Source organism: Harpia harpyja, chromosome 4, assembly GCF_026419915.1.
Source record: "Harpia harpyja isolate bHarHar1 chromosome 4, bHarHar1 primary haplotype, whole genome shotgun sequence".
NCBI classification, from domain to species: domain Eukaryota; kingdom Metazoa; phylum Chordata; class Aves; order Accipitriformes; family Accipitridae; genus Harpia; species Harpia harpyja.
Genome location: NC_068943.1, coordinates 76,291,825 through 76,316,227, shown reverse-complemented (window position 1 = coordinate 76,316,227; position 24,403 = coordinate 76,291,825). Strand labels below are relative to the sequence as shown.

The 24,403-nt window shown below is 39.2% G+C and overlaps 1 protein-coding gene across 1 annotated transcript in view; it reads left to right on the top strand.

Moving 5' to 3' along the window:
• PRKN (parkin RBR E3 ubiquitin protein ligase) overlaps nt 1-24,403 on the top strand; it is an 803,180-nt gene that overhangs the window by 476,633 nt on the left and 302,144 nt on the right. The window lies entirely within an intron of this gene.

Genomic DNA, 24,403 nt, shown 5'->3' with positions numbered 1-24,403 from the left:
TCTTTATGTATATAAACTTTTATCAGAATATTTTTTTTCCTAAAGACTTTTGCCTCCAGTTAGTTTGCAACAATAAATTTATTGTAAAGACCAGTGCACACACTGCTAGTGTTTTTGTTTGAATTCTTTCTCTTTAGGATGTAAACCCAGCAGAAAAAGGGTTTATAGTGAAGTTGTGTACTGTAAAAATACTTTAACTGCTATCAACCTGGAATGAGAAATACAAGCTTCCTTCAATGATAGGAGGTTACATAAATCTTCAACACTTTTCCTTCAGTGACTGCCTATTGATATTATAGTTCTGGGAATTATTCCCTCTTCATAGGTGTTAAAGCTAGTGGTTCTGGGACTTTCAGGGGTTATTTTCATCCCTTTCACCTGGGAAGGGTTCTTTATCAATATCAGTTTTCTGTTCAGCAATAAAATGAAGACTGAGATGCTTGTGAAATTTCTCCCAGAAGTGAAACATTCAAGCTGACTTGCGTGGCTAATCAAGACAAAAAAACAAGCCTAAGCTTAGTTAACTGAAAGGCACGACTAAGCAATTACCCACACTGTATAATACTGTTTCCATGCAGCCACCCACACATTTTACTGATCCCAAAGACAATTGTAATGCTGTTCTGTCTCCTTTTGAAAGGAGTAAAGAGAGGCCTTTTAGAAGATGACTTTGTGGTATCCACCCCATCAGGAAAATAATATGCTGCTCAAGAAAACCTTATGTCAAGATCGTTGAATCATAAAAACACCAGCTGAGTCGTGACAGAGAGGAACAATTATACCTTATGCAGTAGGCAGGCACCTTGTAGGAAAACTACATCAGTTACTTTTAATTCTTTTCAATACTTAAACAATTACTTGGTAGACAGTGAATGGCCAAAGTGTTTTTAATTCTTGTCACAGTTTAAGTAACTGTTCAATAAATGAGGTAGCTGTCTTTTGTACTGGACGGTCACTCTGCTAATATTTTTCTGTGCTAACTTGCTACTGGGAGATGAATTGAGACAGGGATTTAATCCAACTGTAGAGTAAATGGGAAGCAGAAAAATGCCTAAGTTGGTAGCCACCAGACTTCTGATTGGTTCAGGTGCCATTTAAAAAGATACAATGAAGTCAAAGGGTGGAACGTTGGGTAAACATACCAGAAGTGGCATACTTATCACGGTTTGGGGTCCAGTGATCCAGGGCTTGAGGTGTGTTTAGTAAGTGCAGATCATTGTTCTACGTTGAAACTAAATATTAGGGGGGAATCTTGTTGCCCACTGGTTTAACAGGTGAAATGCAGTCATGTTTATGGAATCAGATAGTGAAGATATCAAAAGGCTTAGAAGTTAATGCTGTAACTTAAAATTAAGCATCTTTTCATCTGTAAAGCCACACAGTGGAAGCATTTAGGAAGTACTTACCTGTTGAAAATACTTTGATTTGGATGGTAATGATGAGTAATTAATAAAACTTGTCAAAGGAGAATATATCTTACTTTCAATGGCGATAACTTAAGAGGAATACAAGCCTCCATCCTAATGTACTTATAAGCAGTTTTTGAACCACGGGAAGATGCATCATGGGTGGTAGGCAGTCAATCTCCAGGTGTACCTTCATAAATCTTGCTGTGGCAATTCTAAAGAAATATAATCAGAGTGTGATCTAGATACATTTCCTTTAGAGCTGTAGTGAGAAAAGCAAGCATAGCCTTCGTGAATTGGCTGTGCCTCTTGTCATCTTCAGAGCTTCCAAAGCACATATTGCCTCCTTAACGCCAACACAGATTATGGGCTTATTTCATATTAGAGTGGTCCAATCTGCATCACATTGAAAAGACAAATGTGAGTTTGCATTATTCAGTTCCTTGATCTCATGGAAATATTCTTTCATGTAGTTCAAAATACATGAATCGCTGCTTATGGTTTGTGAATTTCAATAATTTGGGAGAAGTCAGCCACAATTTTGAAAATCTGTTTCTTCTTCTTCCTTATACAGAATTAAATCAGAAAAAGTACTGAAAGTAGTGGGTGTCACATAAGGATCAACTGGTTGTAAGTGAAAGAAGAATCAGACCCCAGGGATTTAGCTGGAACCCTTGCCATTTTAAAATGGGTCTGTGTAAAATTTTGCTGTAAACTGTAGGAAGCCTACTTGGAAAGTTATTTCCTGTAATTCTTAGCCTTTCAAGGACTATGTCATGATGCTACCTGCAATGAACACTGCAGTCTCTGGATAAATAGAAATTTATCCTAGGACGGTGATTTACAGTCTTGACAGAACTCAGTGGGATGTATATTAACCTGAATATCCATTAACCACCTTCCTGCCTTGAAAAGGCCTGTTTTTAAGAGCTTCTTTAACTCTCACTGGTTTTGCAGTACCTGATAGAATGATGGAAATTAGCACAACTGCTAGCAGATGTTAATCATGTAGCTTAATGCACTGCTGGAGGGCATTCGCATTATGGTGGTGAGTGTGGTGTAAGTACTTGTACAGAACAGATTAGACCATGTTGCCCTGTGTGTTTTCAACAGATGCCATGCTCTCCACTCCAGAGAACCTGCTCACAATGAAGCCATCAACTACTTTTATCTGGCTCAGTGTCAGTGTTTTAGTCTACCCTAACTTTATGCAAACTTTTGGCTGGCTTTGTTGTTCTGGGCTACTTTCTTTTCCTCAGCACCTTTATCCTCTAGCTCTCATGAGAGCCCTCTCCTGGCTCTGCTGTCACTCCCCCCATTTCTTTAGTGGCTGTTCTTGAAGATTCTCCTGTGTAAGTCCTCTTTCTTCACATGCTTTAAGATTTTGCTCCCAACCACTTTTGTTGTCTCATTTTCTGCTTTCACCTGTGGAGAACTTTGCTAATTACTTCCATACCTGCTGCTTCATTCTAAATCTGTCTCCCATGGGAGAAGCCCACAGTGTCCTCCCTTGCTCACCTGGGAATTTTCTGTTTTCTCATGTGTAACAGGGGTCCAAAGTAATCCAGATAATTGCTTTCCCAATTGTCCACCTGGTATCCATTCGCCAATTTTTCTGACAAGGCTTCCACTCCAACACCCTGGGCCTGAATCAGTCAGCCTGTGGGACTTGCCCAAAATTGAAGTTAACATCAAAGTTAAAAGTTTCACTGAGGAAACAGTGTATAGTAGGAAAATTCAGTACTGTGAAAAATGAAGTATTTCACATAGGTAGCTTTATTTTTTCAATTAATTTTAGTGAACAATCCCACTGAACGTGTCTACTTGGCTCCCAGGTCTTGTGAGTGGCAGCCAGCCCACCCAGGTTTCTACCTACCCAGACCTGCTTTTCTCATAAGGCAGAATTTGAGGTTTGCTGATTTTTTCTGTATTCTATTACACAAAAAAATTGAAATTTTGGTAGTGTTTTCTAAATTCCAAATATTTGTAATTTTCCTCTGTTAAAATGACTACTCCACACTAATTAAGATCCAGTCCTGTCTCTCATTCTTCCTTATTAGTGAAAACATCTGTCAGCACCTTTCTGTTTTACTGTCTAAATCAGAGATGTGTTGAAAATATTTCCAGTGCTAGCAACTGTAGTCTCCTTCTTTCTGATTTTCTTATTCTTTTCTTCATAGCTAATACTTCCAAAGTATTGCTCATAAGTAGTCTTTCTCTCCTATCATTCTGTTGTGCAATGTGTTTTGGGTCTCAAAATGAAACCTAGGCTATATACAGTTTTCGAAGGAGCTTGATCAAGTATTTTACAGGAACTTATATTGTTTGGGGATTTTAGGAAATGGTTTTCATTTCAGTTCTCAATATATTGATGTAATTGTAAGGATTGATTGCAGATGCTGCAGACTTGCCTTGTCCATATGTTGACAAACTCAGTATATGGTTAAGACTAAATACTGTGAATTTGTGCTTATTTTCCCTATAATTCTGGTTATACTTATTATTATGAATTTTCATTTTGTTGTTTAAAGCATCATTTATGACTGTAATTGAATCCTTCATACTGGTGAATTATAGCCAATGAAAAGCAGACCTAGTGAGTTCCAGTGAACTGCAAACCAGTTAGCTCTAGACATGGAATTTTCATGATTCAAACTCTTTTTTTATTTTCCTCCATGCCAGTTACACATAACAGTATTGACAGAGGGTGGAAAAGTGCACGGGTACTCTCTCTCTCTCTCTTTTCTTCCCCCCCCCCTTTTTTTTTTTTCTAATTTACCTATATCTACTATTTATATTACTAAAGCACCGAAGTGTACTAGTAACATATCTTTTTTTTTAAGTGTCAGTTTATGCCTCAAGTGAAGAATTAGGCTAGACTTTTTCCCAGGTATAGTGTGTCCATGTTCAAAATCTGCCCATCAAATCATGCTTTTAGCTGATACGGCTTGGAGTGTCGCACGGCCAGATGAATAGTTTCTCATTTGCCTGGAGTGATGACCTGCACAGTTTGTATCCAGGGTGGTAACTAAACCACACAAGGTCTGGTAGTTCCCCAGTGACCTCCTTCATTCCTTCATGTGCACAGAGGTGCAAGGGGAGTTCAGCGTGCTGAAGCACAAAGAATGAGGTGATATGTGTCTCCCCTGGGGACATGGGGTGGGGGGGATTTTTACTGTCCTGTAAAGACAGGGAAGGACGCAGTAACTTATGTAAGAATGTACTATGGAGCTGCTTATACCTGAGCTAGGCAATTTTGGTGAGTCAAGCTGGCTGTGCTGTGAAACCTGTGTTAAAACCTAACAAGGTTACTCTTGAAATCTCCTCTGACAGCTATTTAATGCCTACCAAGTGCTGAGGCTATAAAAATGCATTTTGCAGCAGCATTCAGATAATAAATACTGTGAATGGTTTAAAGTCACTGGCTTGTCTTTACAACTTTATGCTGTAACAACTGTAAAGTTAATCTTAAGCCAGTGCTTGTTTCATTTAAACAGACTCAAGTATAATCTGCATGTTCTTGATATGATACATACAGTATCTTCTAGAAAACAACCGTGACAAAAATCATTATACAGAACATGACTATAGTCAAGAGGAGTATTTAAGGGATTTCACTGCTCCTCAACAGGTGCTGTTGTGTTTGCATTACTAAAGTTTTTATTTTATTTCATTATATTTTGCACCTATGGATTGTAAATATTGATTAAGAAAGAGAGGAAAAAGGTGCGGGGTTTTTTGTTTGATTAAAATTTTCAAGGGAATTGTTAGACTATATTCAAAGTGGTTTGCTTTTTGAAAAGTTGAAAAGTTGAAAAAAGCAACAATAATAAATACAGTTTAACTGTTTGCATACTGAGTGTTGTCTTACCCCAATTCATTAGTTTTCCAGCATGTATCTAAGAGAGGCAAAAGCTAGCTGAGTTCCTTCCATGGGTAAATTCTGTATTGCCTTGTATATAGACAAAGTCTCTGCTGTTTATACAGTTCTGCTCCCAAATTCTGTCCAGTAAAACATATAATGTACTTAACTTGAACATCAGGGTGGTCCTTAGTCTCCAGTGTATTTTCAGCACTGTACTGGATATCTTTATTGTACATGCAAATATGGTGCTCTTTGAATTTTTATTGTGTGTACAGAAGGATATTTGGCTAAGGCATGCCTGCTATGATGGAGACAGTTTATTGCACACCCTTGAGTGACTCTTGATACCCTACAGTGTTTTTTAAGTTAACATGCACTTAAGGGCTGTCCCTCAACGCATTCTGACTGCTTCAACTCTAGAACTCATATGCAGTGTAGGTCAGAGGAATTCCCTCAATGCCCAGGACTCTGTTCTGTATTCTCTTTTCTGGGGGGAAAAAAAAAAAAAAAAAAGACATCCTGTAGCTCTACCTGTGTAATGTTATTAATACAGTTATCAGCTTTCCTTTTAATTTTCTTTAGTTCCATCTGGAAATGCATAAGTGTTAGAAAATTATCTGCATTATTATTCAGAATATTAATATTCCAGAGGAGGTAATTGAAGCTTTTACTTCAAAAACAAACAAACAAAAATAATCCCCTCAAAGAAGAAACAGGAAAAGAAAAATGCAGGTTCATTTGCCTTTGAAAATTGGCAGTATTCTTGGCTACCTTAACTGCTACCATGAATACCTGTATAACTGTAATTTAATGCCATGTATAAAGATTCAAATTCAGAGGAACCAGTGAAGTGGAACTGAGGCATGTAAGAGGAAAGATGACAAATGTTGGAAAAAGTATACAGTCTATTTTCTGTGGCTTTAGTAAAAATATAGTAATATTGAAAAATAATCTCCATTAGAAAATTTCAACATCTGATCTCGTTAGAATCAATCCTTCCCTTTCCCTTCCCTCCTCCTGTCAGATTTCTGATGCATCTGACAGTGCTACCAGGCTGTTTATTACTGCTACAGATATCAGAGCCCTAGAAGCTTCTATCTCTGAGCAGAAAGCCATATTCATTCAGCAAAATGCCCTCTGAGGAAGGATGCCTATACAAACAAAAAGAAATCTTTCTCATAAAGAGTAGGTACTAAAAGAGTTTCAACAAAACAAGTCACGATGACATTCTTTTTGGTTTCATAAGTATCGCCCTTGTATCACTACAGCAAATTCCATTGGTAAATGTTTGATACAATGCCTACCCTCCTAGAAGGTTTCAGTCCTTAGCTTCTAAAATAATGCAGTGATATAATGAAGTATACTGTATTTTATGCAGTTTAAAGCAGCAATTTATTTTTAGACAGTGAAAAGTTGGGGGGTTTATGCTTTACCTTTCCACTGGTTCTAAGTAAGCAGCATAAGTCATACATATGATATCCTCTACTTCACTATTGTCTTTATTACTTAAAATTCTCTATATTGGGTTCATTACTAAGGGAATTAAAACACATATTCACAACTGGGATTTTTCATTCTTTAATGTATTTACCTTTCTTTTTGAGGTAGGGAAATATTACTTGCTCCAGCTCATCATCTGTAAAACATGGATAAGTGATGTTAAAGGCTTATTTGCAATGAGGGATTTGTAACAAGGAAAAGCTATTCTTATAACAACTGTGGCACTCTGCGTGTCTTGCTGTATTTCTAAACAAGAACATATTATTCTGGAACAGAATATCTGCACAATAGAGTCACTTCAAACATGGTAACTATATCAGCATATTTATTGTGGGATAATTGTTCCTGAATGTCTGTCCTAGTTAGTTGCCTGTGCAGAAAAGACCTCTCTCTGTGTATACCCAGCAAATCTCTGACAGAAGAACCTCAGCATACCTCTTCCAAACGTTAAGCTTCTGCCTAGGTGCAGGGAGGGACATCACTCCTTTCATGAAAATCCACGTTACAAATTCTTGAGTTCTTACAGTGCTTTGACAAAAAGAAAGCTTTATATAAATGGTAACTATGTAACCCTAACATATTTATATTTACTTATCTTACTGAGAAGTGTGGGGTTTTTTCTATCTGGGAAACACATAATAGCTATAAAGGTGCAAGTTATTGCACTTTGCTGGCATAATTACTGTGATTGTCAGCTACATTCTGACTGCTTATTTTTTCTTACTGGTGTGGTTGTCAAAGGCAGTAGTGCTGGGATTTTTGGGTTCCCACATGGCTTGAAGAACTAGAAATTTAAAAACATCTTCTCTTTGACAGGTAATCTGAACATACTTGATAGGCAGTCATTAGAGAATAAAGCTGGGATTTAGCAGTCTCATTTTACAGGCTCACTCTTCTACAGCATTATGTTAACAAAAATCCTGGTGACAGAATATGAATATGTTGAAAATGAGGGACTGAGAGCCCAAAGTGAGATGTAAAGCAGTCATGAACTTCAAAAGTTTTAATCTGCACTCTGACAGGCTCTTTTATCCTGATCAACTTCCTGCCTGTTCAAAATCCAGGTCTTCGATGTGGAACACAAACAAAAAAGGACTCTCATTGTAATGAACTGTGGGGTTTTTGCTGTGCCTCACAAGGGAGCAGGTTAAACATTAATAAACTATTTTATTTAGTGACCTAAGTTGCTGTCTGAAAAATACTCAAAGATTTAAAGGTTTAAAATGATGTTGAACATCATGGCTTCACTTCATCTTCTGTCTTCTGCTGACTGCTGTTTTCCTGAAAGCTTTCACAACCATTTATAAATTTTTATTTATTCTTTTTTAACAGATGATTAATCTGATTGTCTACTTATTAAATGCTACTTTTCTCAGCAAAACACTCTTATTCAAAATTTTATCTCTGAATTCACTTTCCCTCTGGTCTGCAATATTCTGCTCTCCTATTGCTGGTCCCAGGAACCGTTCAAAGGAAGCTTCTGCAGGTGTACCTTCCTCCATCCAACATCACTGTCTGGTGTTGGTGCAGATCTCTCTACAGATAAGGGTGGCTGCCTACTCAGCTTTCCTTTTGCCTGTCTTCACAAGAAATGACTAAATTTTTCACAGTTTGAATTTTACTGAGAAAGCGAGAAGGACATTCCATTCCCTGAACCTGTGACCGTGGCAATCATGGTAATTGTAGGCTCTGGTTGTTTTTCTCCATTTGAGTTAAATGTCTTGATTTCGATTGTTTGTGAAAGACACTCGTTCTGTTTCCACTGTGATGCTGTGAAGCACAGACATCAGACACTCATCCTTGATTGAGGACACCTACGTGCTGTCTCTGTTGTTCACCTGGTAAAAAAAGCACCTATTATTCCAGGCAAATCATTTTATTTCCCCATGCCTTTTTACCTCCTTTGTTTATATAGATACTTGTCTTTCTTATGTCAGGAACTGTCTCATTCTGTATTTTATATTGTGCCCAGCACAATGAGGTATCAATCTTCCTTGTGTCTTCTGGTATGACTATAGTTCAAATAATGAATAGTAATCACCTTTATCTTTGAGCATCTTGTAAATCAGTGGCGTTTTCATGAGCTGAGAATTCAGTAAAGCTTCATGAGTATCTTCCTTCTGTTGTAAATGAAGAGTTTGATTTATCTTATTTTAATGCAGAGGGTTTATATGTTTAGAACTGAAAAATCCTGAAAAACTTTGGAACTCAGAAGCCATCTTTGCTAGTGGTTCCTCAGTGGCCTTAGCACTGAAGATCACTGAATCTATTCAAAGACACATTTCGGAGTTTAATCTCAGACTTTCTCAGACTTCCTCTGAAGACAGCCAACACATTGTATTACTGTGCCTAACCAGAGACCATGATATGGCTTTATGTACTGTTTCAGGACTGTGGCGATTTACTGCTGATGCAGTCCAGGTGAAAACACCCTGTATGAGGACAACCTTTCTTCTCCTTTCTCCTCTTTGTTATGTATTATTTACACTGAATAGACCACTGCTCAAAAAATCATGTTGTGGACTCAAAAAAATACTTTTAAGATAAGTAGCAGAAGAAAGAAAAAACAGAAGGGTAAGCTGGGTAAGATATAAACCGTAATTCTGAGTGCATCTTTTGAGTTCTTGGGCTTTGGGAGGAGTTTTATGTATCTGTTGTGATTTTTTTAAAGGAAATTAATTTAATTCACAGAAGAGCCTTTTTTGCTGATGGTGAGGTTAAGAGTAGAATGGCAGAAGTCTCCAGAAGTTTGTCAAATGTTTTAGCAGCATGTAAAGGGAGATAGAGAGAAGAGGGACAAGGTGCACATAATACAAAGGAGGTCAGAGTAATGCCAAAGCGTATTAGGATCCAAACTTGATTAAAATCCTGTCTGGCAGAGGTGGGCCATTTCTTATTAACGTCTCCTCCAGGGCAAGCATGTGAGACATTGCTCTGATGCTGGCAAACCAAACTTTTGTACATTTCTTTTATGTTTCTTTAAAGTTTCTGTAATCTACTTCAGTGTCCAGATGCTTCTCAAGGACATTTCCATGTGTAGGGTGGATGGGAACTCTTGAACTGACAATAGGGGACTTGGCAACCTTTAAATTTTCCAGCTCTTTTTATGCCTTTTCTTTCCCTTGTGGCTTACCTGGCATGCAGTGTTTCAGATTTAGTCCAAGAAATGCTAAAACCTCTCCCACAAAGTTTACTTAATCAAGACGGACATAAATAATACTCAGTACTCTGATTTTCCTTGTTGAATTTACATCTTAATTAATTATGTTTAAAGTGTGTAATGTGAGCTTATGTTTTGAGAACAAATACCTTTGGCTTGTCTGACTCGTGTTTAATTCCTTAGCATTTCAGGTTACATTTAGCTTTGATTTGGATTTTTTTGTTTGTTTGTTTTTCTCTGCCATGTCATTAAACATTATCGAGAAGAGAAAAAAAAGGCAAGGCCTTGCCAACCACACTACCCTGTCGAATCAGGATGCACATCATATCCAGTATAATTTACCAAGTGAAGCCCCTACCCATACATTTTTCATGACAGTCTTTCTAGATTTTTTGTAGTTCTTTTCTTTTAACATAAATGTAGATGAGCTCAAATAGATACTAAGTAAGAAAGCAAGAACCAAAGAAGCCACTATAATTTAGTCATAAATTGCCTTCTTTTCTGATGTATTTGATATTTTCTTTCTTCCCAGAGGATAAAAGATATTAGGAAAGTGTATGCGTGCCAACCTTAAGGTACATCAAGTTTGGTATTGTTCAGTATTACAAGAGGAAATCCTTCAGTGAGCGTGGAATGTGTGCACATAGATAAATATGCTTTACATCAAACTGAGCTATAAAACTACTGTAGAGTTTCACTGTCTTTTCCGAACAAAACTTTCTTTTTATTATTTTCCGATACAGTGACATAACAATCCCAGGCAAAAAAAAAAAACCACCATAACATATTTATTTTCTGTTTTCAGAACAAGCTACTAATACCCTTTGGGAGGTAGAAGGGCTCTGCAAATGCTTTAATTGACAAATGTATTCTACAGCACTTGTGAGGGGATTTTTTTGTGAACCAAGGAGCAGTAAACTGTAATTTTTTTTTTAATGCAAACAGTTAAAAACCATACTATGAGCTAAAGAGAATATTTCAAATATATTTATTTTGCTAATATCTCAGGGATTAGTGTTAAGGGGTTTTTTGTTTGGTTTGTTGGGATTTTTATGTGTAGATCTGTTCAGGTACAAAAAGACCTGAAGAGTCATTAATGAGAAAACCTAAAGACAGGAATCAAAGAAAAAGGATGAAGATACACAGTTAGACTGTTGTTTAAGCGCATGAACGGCACATGTTAACCAATCAACAAATGGCTTATGCATGAGTAGATAATAGAAACATATATAACCGAGTGTTACGCAGTTAATAAACGGAGAAACTGTTTGATCCACAGTATCTGTGTTGGTCCATTTTCTCCCCAGGGCGAGTCCCTGGCGATGCATCGTTTTCCCTAGATTGTCGCAGCAGAGAAAGTGCAGCAAGTGTTAAGGGGTTTTTTGTTTGGTTTGTTGGGATTTTTATGTGTAGATCTGTTCAGGTACAAAAAGACCTGAAGAGTCATTAATGAGAAAACCTAAAGACAGGAATCAAAGAAAAAGGATGAAGATACACAGTATTAAAAATTCTAATTCCAGAGCTGAAACTGCGGAGTTTGTCTCTGATTTCGGATATGTAGGAGCTCTATGGTATAACCTTGATTTGAAATTGAAAGTAAGAAGGCACGTTATTTTTGGCATTTGGGAGAATATCATATATTATGTTTTCACAGAATTGCTGTTTTAGAATGAATTTAGTGCTTACTATGGGATGGGTGTTGCTAAGGGTCTTTCTACTTGATGGAAATATCAGACCTTCCATCCCTGAAATACATTTCCTGAGGGCTGCCTATCAGGAATGGGACTCTTCGCTGTACTGAAGATGATGTATTTCATTTGAGAAGATAACTGACAAGATATCAAGCTTATTTTGGCAGACAATTTAACATTTAACCCAAACAGTTGCAATTGCAAAAGTAGTTTGCAGATTCTAATGGTGAAAAGGGAAATAAAATGAAATCTTAGTGTAAACTCTCTTTCAGCTATTACTGTTGCTTTTACTAAAATAAATTTGGACAGAGAGAGAAGAACACAGGAACCAGCTTATTTTCATCTGACCGGAACGGCAGAAATTGTAATTTAACTAGATAGATAGGGTAATCAATGCCAAAAAGATATCTTTTCTAAATGCGCAAACTTTAGGCCAGGTTAACTGCCCTAAGACCCCTTCCTCATGAAGTGACTGGTAGTTATGACTGTGGTAACTTCTTTTAAGCATTTCTTACTGGTAAGAAAAATGGCTCCCTGAACCTGTCATACCAGTAAGCATCCAGACGCTGTATTTTTCTTGGTTTTGGCTGTTGCATGTAGCCTGCTCCCTGGATAATCAGACAGACATGCTTCAGCTGCTGGTTTCCAGTTGTTGCAATAATGTGCTAACATGCTGGTCCCCTGAAACAGCCTGCTTATTAACTGTGATGCCCAAAATGCCATCTGGAGTGTTATTCAGACATCTATAATTATTCTGTCTACTTCCATTTGATTGTCTGCTTTGTTCCACTCTGCGTGCTCTTTATTCCTTTTTATTTTTTCTTTCCGTTTTTTTTTTTTTTGACTTAGCATGGAATCATTTCATCTTCTCATACAGGAGTACCAACAACTCTTCTATAAACTTCTTTTACGTAAAGGTGAACATACAAACTTTTTAGAAGTAGTTCTAGGAAACAGACTGCGTAATCTCTCTGTCTTTGATTTTGGGTGGAAAGAAATAGCATAATAATCACCTTGGCAGGGACTAGTAATCACAGAAGACTGAATCGTTTGCTTCCTGTCTTTATCCATTTACACTTGTACATAGTGAATGTAAAATATTTCCAACTTATGTGACAGTGAGTTGCACTCTCCTTGTAAGTGGAAATGACTTTAAGAGGTACAGGTCAGCATGGGATGGGTTCCCGAAGCAATCAAGGGGAAAAGGACCTGCAAATATGCAAAGTAATTTGTTTGATCTGTTTATATCATCACTGTTTGCTGCTATGTGAAATCACTCTTGAGATCTTGCTAAAATCATGAAGAATTCATGAAATAATTTAATTTGGGTATTAAACCCATTCTCTAGGGATTTGCTTTGGCTTTTCAATATAGTGCTCGTTAGTTGCAATCAGCTAAGAAAAGTGTGAAGCTGAAAATAGAAAATAATGTGAAGGAGGTAACTTGCATGGCAATAAATCTGAAAGATACTATGTGCCATATGAGTGAAACAGAAAAAATACATGCACTCCCTAGGTGTTTTCAACATTATTATACCTTGTTGAAACATGTCAGTATAGGATGTCATGACAGAATTGTCACTACATCACTTGCTGGCTGCTGCCAACCTAGGAAGCATGCATAGCTTTCTCCGAGCAGTCGCTAGCTCTTCCTTTTTCTGTCTAGTTTTACATGATTGGAAAATAGCTCTTATTGCAGGAAAGAGATCAGAAAGAGTTAAAGGTTTTAATATGATCACAGGCGTGTGCCAGCCTAGGCCAGAGAAGTATGTATGAAGGATGAGGGGGTTAATAAATGGGCCGGAGATTAATAAATAGTCAGTACTTAATTTTCGTTTCTTGTGCTCAGAGAATCGCATTTGTAATCCCAGGGCAGGGACTTGTGGACACTGGCCCCATCTAGGGGTAGATCGGGATATTTCTGCTGCTTGCAGTCTGCCTGATGGGGGAAGGGAGGCTTTGGGAAATACCCACATCTAGCCTGAGATACAGCTTGAGAATAGAAACAAGTACATGCAAAGCACGATGCCTTTATTAGGACGATGTGGTGGAAGAAGCTGCTTAAAGTAAGAATTTGAAAAAACAAGAGGAATTCCAAACTTGCTAATAGTGCAGTGCCATGGTCCCACAGCACAGCCAGAAGTGGCAAGTGAGGGCTGAGTCCTGCCTTGCCAGTGGCCAGCACATGATCTGCAGCAACAGGGAAAACAAGCAATTCCCAGTTTGGGATGTCAGCAAGGCAGGAGCAAGAAAGCAGAGCGGCATGTTTGTAAAAGGCCAGCTGTTCCTCTGCAAAATGCAAACAGGTATCCACTGCTTTCTAAGTGTCTTCCCTAGCATTAATTTTAAATTTTAGCTGTTGCACTTTAGCTGGGCTCATGTAGGGGCCTCTGATGAGAAGAAACGCAGGACCTGAGCTATCACCCAGACTAGATAACCTCATCTCCTTTGAGAAAATAATTTCACAGATGAGGGCTGAGGTCACTGGCAGGATGATGCGGGAAAGCTTGCACTGCGGCCATAGAAATTGTGTCTGATGTGGAGAGAGGAGGTTTTTTGCTCTTAGGCACTTAACTTTCATGAGCTGCCTTATTCACATAATTTGTTGTTGTTGTTGTTGCTGTTTTTCCTGGCCCTTTTTCTATAAAAATGCATCTTTGAATTTGAAAGTATATAAATAGTAAGGCAGTTAGGAGAAGAGAAAATATTCTGTGATGTTATTGAAGTGACCTTGTTGCCTTCCTTTTCACTCCATCCTCTTTTTTTCCTGAAATAAAATTATTTGACCAAGATAACCTCTTTGTATCTTTATAGAAAATGTGACCTTCTCAGTCAGTTGCCTTTGCAGGGCTTTTCTTGGCTTGGGGAGAGAGAAAAGGAAAAATGACTGCATGTAAGACTCTAGATTTAAGGTCAGCCATTCTGCCTGACGAATTTAACAGAATTATGTACAGAATTTTTTCCCCCCATCCTCATTCTGATCAAGTCATCCTGAGTAGAAGGAATAACCCGATCAGGGCTTCAACGTGACTATTTGCATAAATGAGCCTGTATGTGCAACTGGAATGAAGAGCCTAGCATTGGCAAAGCTCCAGAGACCCTAAATCAAAAACCAGGGGGAGAAAGGAGAAAGAGACAGACAGGGAGGGATGAATACTGTATTCAATCACAAGATATTGGGACAAATATTTGCACAGTTATGTCACTGTGGGACGTTTATGATAAAAAAAATCCTGTTCAGCTCTCCCACCCTAATAACTTTGCAAATACTTGATAAAGCAAATACTTGACTGAACTTTTTTATTTTTTTTTTTTTTTAGAAAGAGATATTGTCTCAGTGCAGCACAAAATTCCTAGGGCCTTTTGAAATAATAAGCATATTTTCCACATTAACACACACAAAAATATACTGTTGCATAGCAAAGGCAAAGTCCCAGCAAGGCTTCTTTCACCCAATGTGTATTAGTAATAAAACTCCTGAGCTGTGTTGCTGTTTTTATGTGTGTGTGTGCTGTGTGGCAGCCCATTTATGCATTTTCCACTGTGCTGGGGCTTACATCACTGTCGTATTAGTCTAAGCAGAATGGAGCAGATTGTTTATTTTGGTTTAGCTCTGCTTCAGGCTGTAACATCAGATGTAGCTCCTAGAGTGACAAATTCCAATTGCAGTGTCACAGATTAAACAAGGGTACAGAGGAGCCCTGCAAGCAGTTTTGTTTCTCATGGGAGGGAAAGGATACTGTGCTTGCTAAAGTTAGCATATACGATCCCAACATGAACAAAATTAAGTAATCCTCTCCCATAACTTTCTTCTGTTTAAAAAGTATGTTGCTCAGAACCCCTCATGCACGCTCTTCAGTTTGGGGTTGCAGTCTACAGTTAGTTAGTTAGTCAGTCACCTTTTATTAATGAAGGGTGCAACTCTGCATTACTTTCATGAAATACAGTAATTTTAGCTTCATATGTTTGTTCTACTGTATGCTAACATCTCATTCACAGAATCACAGAATCAAAGAACGGTTAAGGTTGGAAGGCACCTCTGGAGGTCATCTGGTCCAGGCCACTGCTCAAGCAGTATCACCTAGAGCAGTTTGCTCGGACCATTTCCAGACGGCTTTGGAATACCTCCAAGGATAGAGACTCCACAAGCTCTCTGAGCAACCTATGCCAGTTCTTGGTCATCCTCTCAGTAAAAAAGTTTCTCCTTATGTTCAGACAGAAGCTCCTGTGCTTCCATTTGTGCCCATTGCCTCTGGTCCTGTCACTGGGCACTGCTGAAAAGAGCCTGGCTCTCTCTTCTTTACACCTTCCTTTCAGATATCTGTCCATTGATGAGATTCCCCCTGAGGATCCTCTTCCCCAGGGTAAAGAGCCTCAGCTCTCTCAGCCGTTCCCTTAACTGTTTTAATGGCTCTTCACTGGAATCTCTCTAGTAGCTCCATGTCTCTCTTGTACTGCAGAGCACAGAACTGGACCCAGCACTCCAGGTGTGTTTCACCAGTGCTGAGCAGAGCGGTAGGATCACCTCCCTTGACCTGCTGGCAACACTCCTCCTAATGCAGCCCACGATACTGTTAGCTATCTCTGTGGCAAGAGCTTATTGCTGACTTGTGTTCAACTCAGTGTCCACCAGGACCCCTAGGCCCTATTCTGCAAAGCTGCTTTCCTGCTGGCTCCCATCGTATACTGGTGCCTGGGTTGTTCCTCCCCAGGTGCAGGACTTTGTACTTTTGCCACTTATATAAGCCTGTCTTGTTGCCTTTGACATCTCTCAACAGATTCAGTTCCAGGTAATCTTTGGCTTTCCTAACTGGGCCACTGCATGCTTGGACAGTGCTTCCATAGCCCTTCCAGGTTACCTGACCCTGATTCCACCTTCTGTATACTTCCTTTTTATGTCTGAGTTTTCCTAGGACCTCCATGTTCATCCATGCAGGCCTCCTGGCATTTTTGCCTGACTTTCAGCATTAGGATGCATCGTTCCTGAGCTTGGAGAAAGTGATCCTTCAATATTAACCAGCTTTCTTGGACCCCTCCTCCCTCCAGGGCCTTATCCCATGGGACTCTTCCAAGCAGATCCTTGAAGAGGCCAAAGTCTGCTCTCCTGAAGTCCAGGCTTGTAATCTTGCATTTTTCCCTGCTTCCTCCTGTCAGGATCCAGAATTCCACCATCTCGTGGGCACTGCAGCCAAGGCTGCCTTCAGCCCTCACATCCCCAACAGCCCCCTCATTGTTTGCAAGCATGAGGTCCAGCAGAGCTCCTCTCCTTGTTGCTCCTGTATCACTTGGGTCAGAAAGTTACGTTCATACATCTCACCTAGCAACTATATATTGCACTACATGTGGTTGGTGTCCTGGCTGATTAAGTATCACCTCTACTGTGGAGCATGAACATTACCATCAGAAAACATTTTAAGGCACTTTCTTCCCAGAAACAGGTGCATTAGCTTTATCTCAGCTAGACTTTTCTGAAATATCCATGATAGATAAGGACCTTTTAGAATATAAGATGGTTATACAAATAACTATAGCAAATAATAAAAGAAAAATAAGTCAATTGGATAAAAGGCTAGGGATGAGTTTCTCAAAATTTTCAGGTAGCCTGTTTGCCCAATTCGAAGACAAGTATTTTTGTGATAGGCCTCCTTTCATCTTTAAAATGTGTACTGCTGTTACCTGTAACCCCCGACTTTAAAGGTTTTGGCCTCCTTAAGACTGTTGCACTAATTTTATTTTCTTTGTATGGTAATCGAGGTGACATTTTTACTGCAGTTTTCCAGTTGTTCTGATTGTGACCCATTATCTGAGAAACACTGCGAGAGAATTGCGAGTAACTAGTTTGCCACGAAATTTTGATCTCCCACTGGTTTTACGGTTGACCAATTTACTGTCCTCAGTGTGTAGTTAGTTCTGATTAATGCAGAACTAAGCAGGATTAAAATTAGGCCCCATCCTCTGAGTACAGATAAGAATCTCGACAAGGTTGCTGAAGCTCTTCACCTTTGAAGGTACATAACAAACGTCTCCCATGCAATTCACGGCATGTGCAGGATGTTGAAGGTCATGTGGGCACATGTGGCTTTTAAAGAGCTATAGCTTTCCCCTGCCTCCCAAGAGTGTGCATTTAAAGCATAACCAATCCCATCATTCAACTATTAGGTAAAGGAAAGGTCTTATTTCACCATATAAGTTCTCAAATATTGAATATTAAAAGGTCAAAAGTTTCTTGGTAGTTAATTTGAACGTAAAATTAGATGTGAATAATGCTAAGAAAAAATCCTTGGCAATGTACAATGTTCTGTGTTTATCATAAATGAATCTATAGCTGTTGCCCCTGTATTTCTAGAAATGAGAGTTTGTACAGTAAATACAGAATGCAGAATCAGACTAATAGGAAAAATGTCACGTAGCATCACTTCATGGGAGAGTCATCCTCTTTTGTTGAACTAGTTTCCTGGCCCCATGGGAATCCAGGGTGACCAAGATGGCCTTGATTCGGAAACGACAGCTGAAGATAGAACCAGAGAGATGTTGAAGGAGGAATCTCAAGGACAGAGAGATTAAAAACAAAGTAGTAGGGAATTAATTTTGGAGGAAAAGGAGTTGCTGTAGGGAGTGCTCTGTTTATTTAAATGATGGAAGAACTAGCTGCTGAAAGCGTTGTATCTGTCAATGGAAGACACAGGAAAATATCTTTTAAAAGAAAATAGCTACAAATACATGAAATAAACAACTAGCTAGCCCTATTTTTAGATCTCTGGGATGTCTCTGTGAAGTAGAATAGGTAGTTGTACAGACACAGAAAGAGGAGGGAAGACTGAAACCGTGTCTGGGGGCATGCAAACAAAATTCCTTATGCTTTTTATATATATATATATTTAATTGTGGAGTTCATGATTATGTATTTTCAGTTCTCCTCTCTGTTGCAAGTAGTTGATGTTAGGAAAATCAGAACGCCTCAGCAGAGGTCAGGGATATTTTTTCTGTTGTCAGCTGACATGTCAAGGTGGTTTTTTTAGCTGTTATGTTCACAGAGTGCAGGACACAGATATTTCTACACTTCTGTCACTTCATGTTTAACTTTAAAAGGAATATGTGAAGCAGAGTTGGAAGATATGTAAGCAGCTGACATGTCATATGCACTTGGTAATGTGTCCTGAATACTAACAGTGTTGCTTCTAATCCAATAAACTTCACCCCTTGTAACAAGGCTGTCTGTAGTGAGGCCAACCCTCAAATAAAAAGGTCCTTTGCACAAGTACGCTGAAACCCTGCGTAAGCACTATTTATAAAACCTTAGCAGAGCACGTGTCGTGTGATGATTCAGAGCACCAGGAGGCTGCCTGGTGTTGGATGCTACAAGACAAGGAAATGTCACTGACTTCTCGCACTTCTCCAAAGCAGACTGGGGTTCAAGGGCTGCTTTCTTCTATAGCTCCTGTTTAGAAACAGAAGGCAAACCTGATGAATCATGCACGGCTGAACAGATCACTGTCAGGCTAGCTAATGTAAGAGAGAAAGGGAAACATAATTAGTATGTTATATAATTGGGAATGTACAAGCCAGTTTTGATAAGAATTAGCCTGAACCTTCTCTGAGGGATCTATCATGCTCACAAGGTCTGGCAGTTTCTGGAAGAGCTTTGAATTGAATCCATACACTTGGTTTGCTGAGTATTCCTAGTATTCCTGGTAGCTGTCATTTCAAGGTTTTTATGTGTGTTGTTTTGTTTTTCCCTTTTCCTTCCCAATTGTATTGGGTTTGTGTGGCAAGGTTTTGGGGGGGGGGGGGGGGGAGGTACAGGGGTGTCTTCAGTGAGAAGCTGCTGGAAGCTTCCCCTATGTCCAACAGAGCCAGTACCAGCCGGCTCTAAGACGGACCCGCCGCCGGCCAAGGCCAAGCCAATCAGCTGTAGTGGTAGCGCCTCTGTGATAACGTATTTAAGAAGGAAAAAAAGTTGCAGGGCACACAAAAATGGCAGCTGGAGAGAGGAGTGAGAAGATGTGAGAGAAACAACCCTGCAGACCCCAAGGTCAGTGCAGAAGGAGGGGGAGGAGGTGCTCCAGGTGCTGGAGCAGAGATTCCCCTGCAGTCCATGGGGAAGACCATGGTGAGGCAGGCTGTCCCCCTGCAGCCCAGGGAGGTCTACAGTGGAGCAGATATCCACCTGCAGCCTGTGGAGGACCCCATGCCAGAGCAGGTGGGTGTCCAAAGGAGGCTGTGACCCCGTGGGAACCCCATGCTGGAGCAGGCTCCTGGCAGGACCTGCAGATCTGTGGAGAGAGGAGCCCATGCTGGAGCAGGTTTTCTGGCAGGACTTGTGACCCCGTGGGGGACCCACACTGGGGCAGTGTGCTCCTGAAGGACTGCAGCCTGTGGAAGGGACGCATGCTGGAGCAGTTTGTGAAGAACTGCAGCCCGTGGGAAGGACCCACATTGAAGAAGTTCGTGGAGGACTGTCTCCCATGGGAGGGACCCCACGCTGGAGTAGGGGAAGAGTGTGATGAGTCCTGTCCCTGAAGAGGATGAAGCAGCAGAGAAAACGTGTGATGAACTTACCGTAACCCCCATTCCCCGTCACCCTGCGCTGCTGGGAGGGGGTAGGTAGAGAATCCGGGAGTGAAGTTGTGCCCAGGAAGAAGGGGAGGGGTGGAGGGAAGGTGTTTTGAGATTTGGTTTTATTTCTCATTACCCTACTCCGGTTGATTGGTAATAAATTGAGTTAATTTTCCCCAGGTCAAGTCTGTTTTGCCCATGATGGTAATTGGGTTGAGTGATCTCTCCTGTCTTTATCTCAATCCACGAGCCCTTTGTTATATTTTCTCTCCCTGTCCAGCTGAGGCAGGGGAGTGATAGGAGGGCTTTGGTGGGCATCTGGCTTCCAGCCAGGGTGAACCCACCACACCAGTCTGCACATTGGCAGGGGATTATGATGTTTCCACAAAGGAGGAATGAGGCAGAGTCAGCTATAGTACCTGTACAGCTGCAGATGTAACTGCTAGGAAGCTTGGCGTAGTTAGCAGCATGAGCATCCTAAAAATGGTGCCTTATTGCACTTTCCACTTTAACTTGGCTGTTCAGAACTTTTGTCCTCTCTGATTCTGAACTCTAAATCCGGTCAGGCAGAGCATAGCAGTGAGATTCACTGACCTTGACCAGTCCCCCAAACTCCTGGTATGAGCAAGATGTCAATTATATTATTTGAGGTGGAGGAGGAAAGGTACTATTTTATCAGACAAGGAAATTCTGGTAAACTTTTATCAGTTAATTTTATTTCAGAACTGAACTTTCTGTCTTCCTCCACTTCAAAATACAAAGACGTCCAATGAATGCTAAAGCAGAATATTTTCCAGGTAAAATTAAGCAGATGTACAGGTGCAAACATGTTTTCCATATGCAGCTGCTGTGCAATTAAATTTTGGGGGTGTGATTAAAACACCTGGTCTGCCCCTGTCAATTTAAGATATTATTATTTTTCACATTGAATTATATCTTTGTAGTTATTCAAAAAAGTGTAAGGCCAAATTTTGGTCACCTAGAGTCAATGACATTTTAGCTATCGATTATAATGGAAACAGAATCAGACCTAGGAAAGAAGTGGCAAGTCTTCACTTTTCTGTTAGTCATTTTGATAACTTCCCTGCCAGTGTCCTGTGTAGGTTTTCGTTGCTGTGATATTAGTTGCTCCTTTGCAGACTGCAACCAAACGCATTTCTGTAGTATCTTCAGAGAAGGAACACCAGATTCGGTCATGGCTTTCGTGCTAATCAAAGATTATGCTGTGTCCATCTGTATAGAAATGAGTGGGGCTGAGCACAATACAGCACTCTTTCTCTGGAAGAAAGGATAAATCCTTTGTATGAACTACTTTTAAAGACATGAAATGACATTGAGAGCAGGATGTATGACTTCAGGCAAGTTTGTACTCCTAATAGCCCTGCTTGTTAATGTAATTTGCGCAGCTGCATTTTCTATGTGCCCACCATTTCTCATCACTGAATTCCAAGGCTCTCTTCATTATTACCAGAAAAGTTTCTGTCTTCGTGAGACTAGAACTTGGGGGAAAAAATCATATATATGCTAGAAAACAGATTAATTAGAATTATTTTCAAATTAAATATCAAACATCCATTGGCAATTTCTATTGTTACATTTAAACTTGATAATAGTGTAATTAAAATAGTGGTTTTACACGAGCCATTATGAGTTGTAACATAGGATATGGTTGTTAATATCCCACAGAAGTTCTTACCAACCCATTCTGTGAATGGATCCTTATACCATGTGGCCTTTTAGATTTTTTGAAATGGAATAAAGAATCGAGACTCCCTAATTTAAAAAGATCTTTTTCCTTAGCATCTCCAAGGGTTTTCTATCTGAAGGTAATGCAGTGCAGAGTTTTAAAGCAGGGAATCTGTTTTGTTGTGTTCCAGTTTTTTCCTTATTTTAACTGACAAGATCTACAGAATACAGTCTAGTTAATATACTTTTGTCTTGATTACTAACATCCTAAAAAATGTTTATTTTTTTACCATGCACAATCTTAATCCCAGAGGTATTTCTTCATAGCATCTAAATTAAAACCCAAAATCCGATCAAGCCATTCCCCTGTGTCCTGGGGTTGCTTTTTGAAAGAAAAGTGGGTACATATCCTGTCTCCTTTAAACAACACATTTGAAAAAACTTATGAGTGTAAAAACTTTAAGTGAAACTTTAAAACTTTAAAGTAAATTTTAAGGGTTAAAAAATATAACTTGGAGTACAGTTTTGATATGTAATATTTCAACTGATTAGAAAAAGTGCAATAGTTTGAATGTTTCACTTAAAAGCAAAAGGTAGGGATTGATGAGTGATCTAATTTCCAATGACCATTGGTAAATACCATTCTAAATAAGGTGGAGTTGCCATTTTTTTCAGGCGCTGTTCTATAATTTGAAACAGAGAAAATGCAGGAGCTTCAGAAATGTTTCTTTTGGGAAATGTTTGTTATTTTGTCCTACATTTTGAATTAAGTGATGCTCACTTGTGTGTTTGTTTTGTCAATATGTTTTGAGAAATAACATATCTCTCTTTGTTCCCTGGGCAAAAGAAGGAGCAGGAAGAGTTTTGTCACAGAGTCCAACTATATTCCTTAGACATATTTGAGTGGTATACAGATTCTTAGGGCTCAGCCAGCTGTTAGACCCCTCTGCCACTGTAATGGAAGAAATCCACCATTTGTAATGAAAGATTTCTGTATATAATTTATGGTTTGATCAGCCAGTGAATGAATATGGGCGGATCATGAAGCTAAGTAATGATGTTATCCATGATGATTGCAAGACATCTCCTGGATGTTACTTCACATGTTGAATGAGTTTGATGGATTAAATTAAAATTTTGTTTTGCTTGTTTTCCATTCTGTTTCCATGTTCTTTTTACTATTCCTTTTTTCCTGTTAGCTAGACTGTAATCCAGACCCTAGCTCATAGGCAGTAAATATGGTGTGTTGAGGGAGTTGTCAAACGGAAACCGAAGGCAGAGGAAAACTTATCTTAGTAAATAAATGCCTGTTAATATTTCTGAATTTATTTGTCTTAGTTTTGCTCAGAAATTACTGGGATATGTATCAAGTTTCTACCTACAACCTGTTTTCTCTCCCGAGGCTGGGTTACTTCCTCTAACGGAGAGTGAGTGTAACAGAATAGTGAATATGGATAGTCTCCGCAGGAATGATCTATGTCTTCTGGGAAAGCTGTAGATAAATATGAGAAGTCAAAACTATTCATTAGTGCTGACAATTATGGCTGTTATATCCCCTCCGAGAAAGTTGCAGCTTGCTTGCTGTGTCCTTCTCGTTGAGCAAGTGCGCAATGAGGACAAGGAGGGGATAAGATCAAAAATCCATATGGCTTTCCCTCCCCAGTGTCAGTCCATGTAACTAGCTAAGTGTGAGGTGGGAAGTAAACCGCTTTGTCAAAACAAGGGAAAGATGGGCAAAAATGAAATATTAATGAGGGTTCCCAAGATACATGCCCTTTCATGCACACTCTTTTTCCACTAAGCATCTTCAGATAAGAGCTGTGACATTTATATGAATAGTGTAATACTATTTCATTAACTAAAATCCTGATCTGCTTGAAGAACAGAGGAAATAGCCACCACAACTTTTTTTCTTTCTTTCAGAAGTCAGTCCATGTTAGCATCACAAACTTCCCCAGGACTGTCAGAGATTATATTCTAAAGCAATATCGTGAATACCCTTGTTTCCATTCCTACAATATTCTGTAAATTTACAAGAGGGATAAATCTCACACGTGGCTATTTGTTCGTGTCTTTCACTGTACTCCATGCATCATTTGGGTATCAAGATCTGGAACTGAATGGTCCTAGAGAAATGGAAAGTTATATTTGGATAAATGTCAGTCTTCCTGAGTGTTACACAGATTATTAAATCAGGTGGACAAATGGGAGAAGATTTTTCCTCAGTACTCCTGTAAAAAGAGCAATAGATTACCTGAGTCCTAATATATATTGTAATTCCTTGAAAGAACAGGCACAAAGAGGACCAGCTAGCCTCCAAATAGGCAGTACAAAACTAATGAAAATATATGCTGAGATTAAACAGGAAAGAGGCATATAAAATTATTTGAACTTCCAGAATCCTCTTTTGAGTTGAGTTTAATCTCTGTAAATCTTTAGAATTTTCTGCAAACTTTTTTTTTTATTGGCCCAATTAAAAATTCAGAATTGATACTTACCAAACTTTGTAATAATTTGTCTGTTTTTTACTATTTAATTTG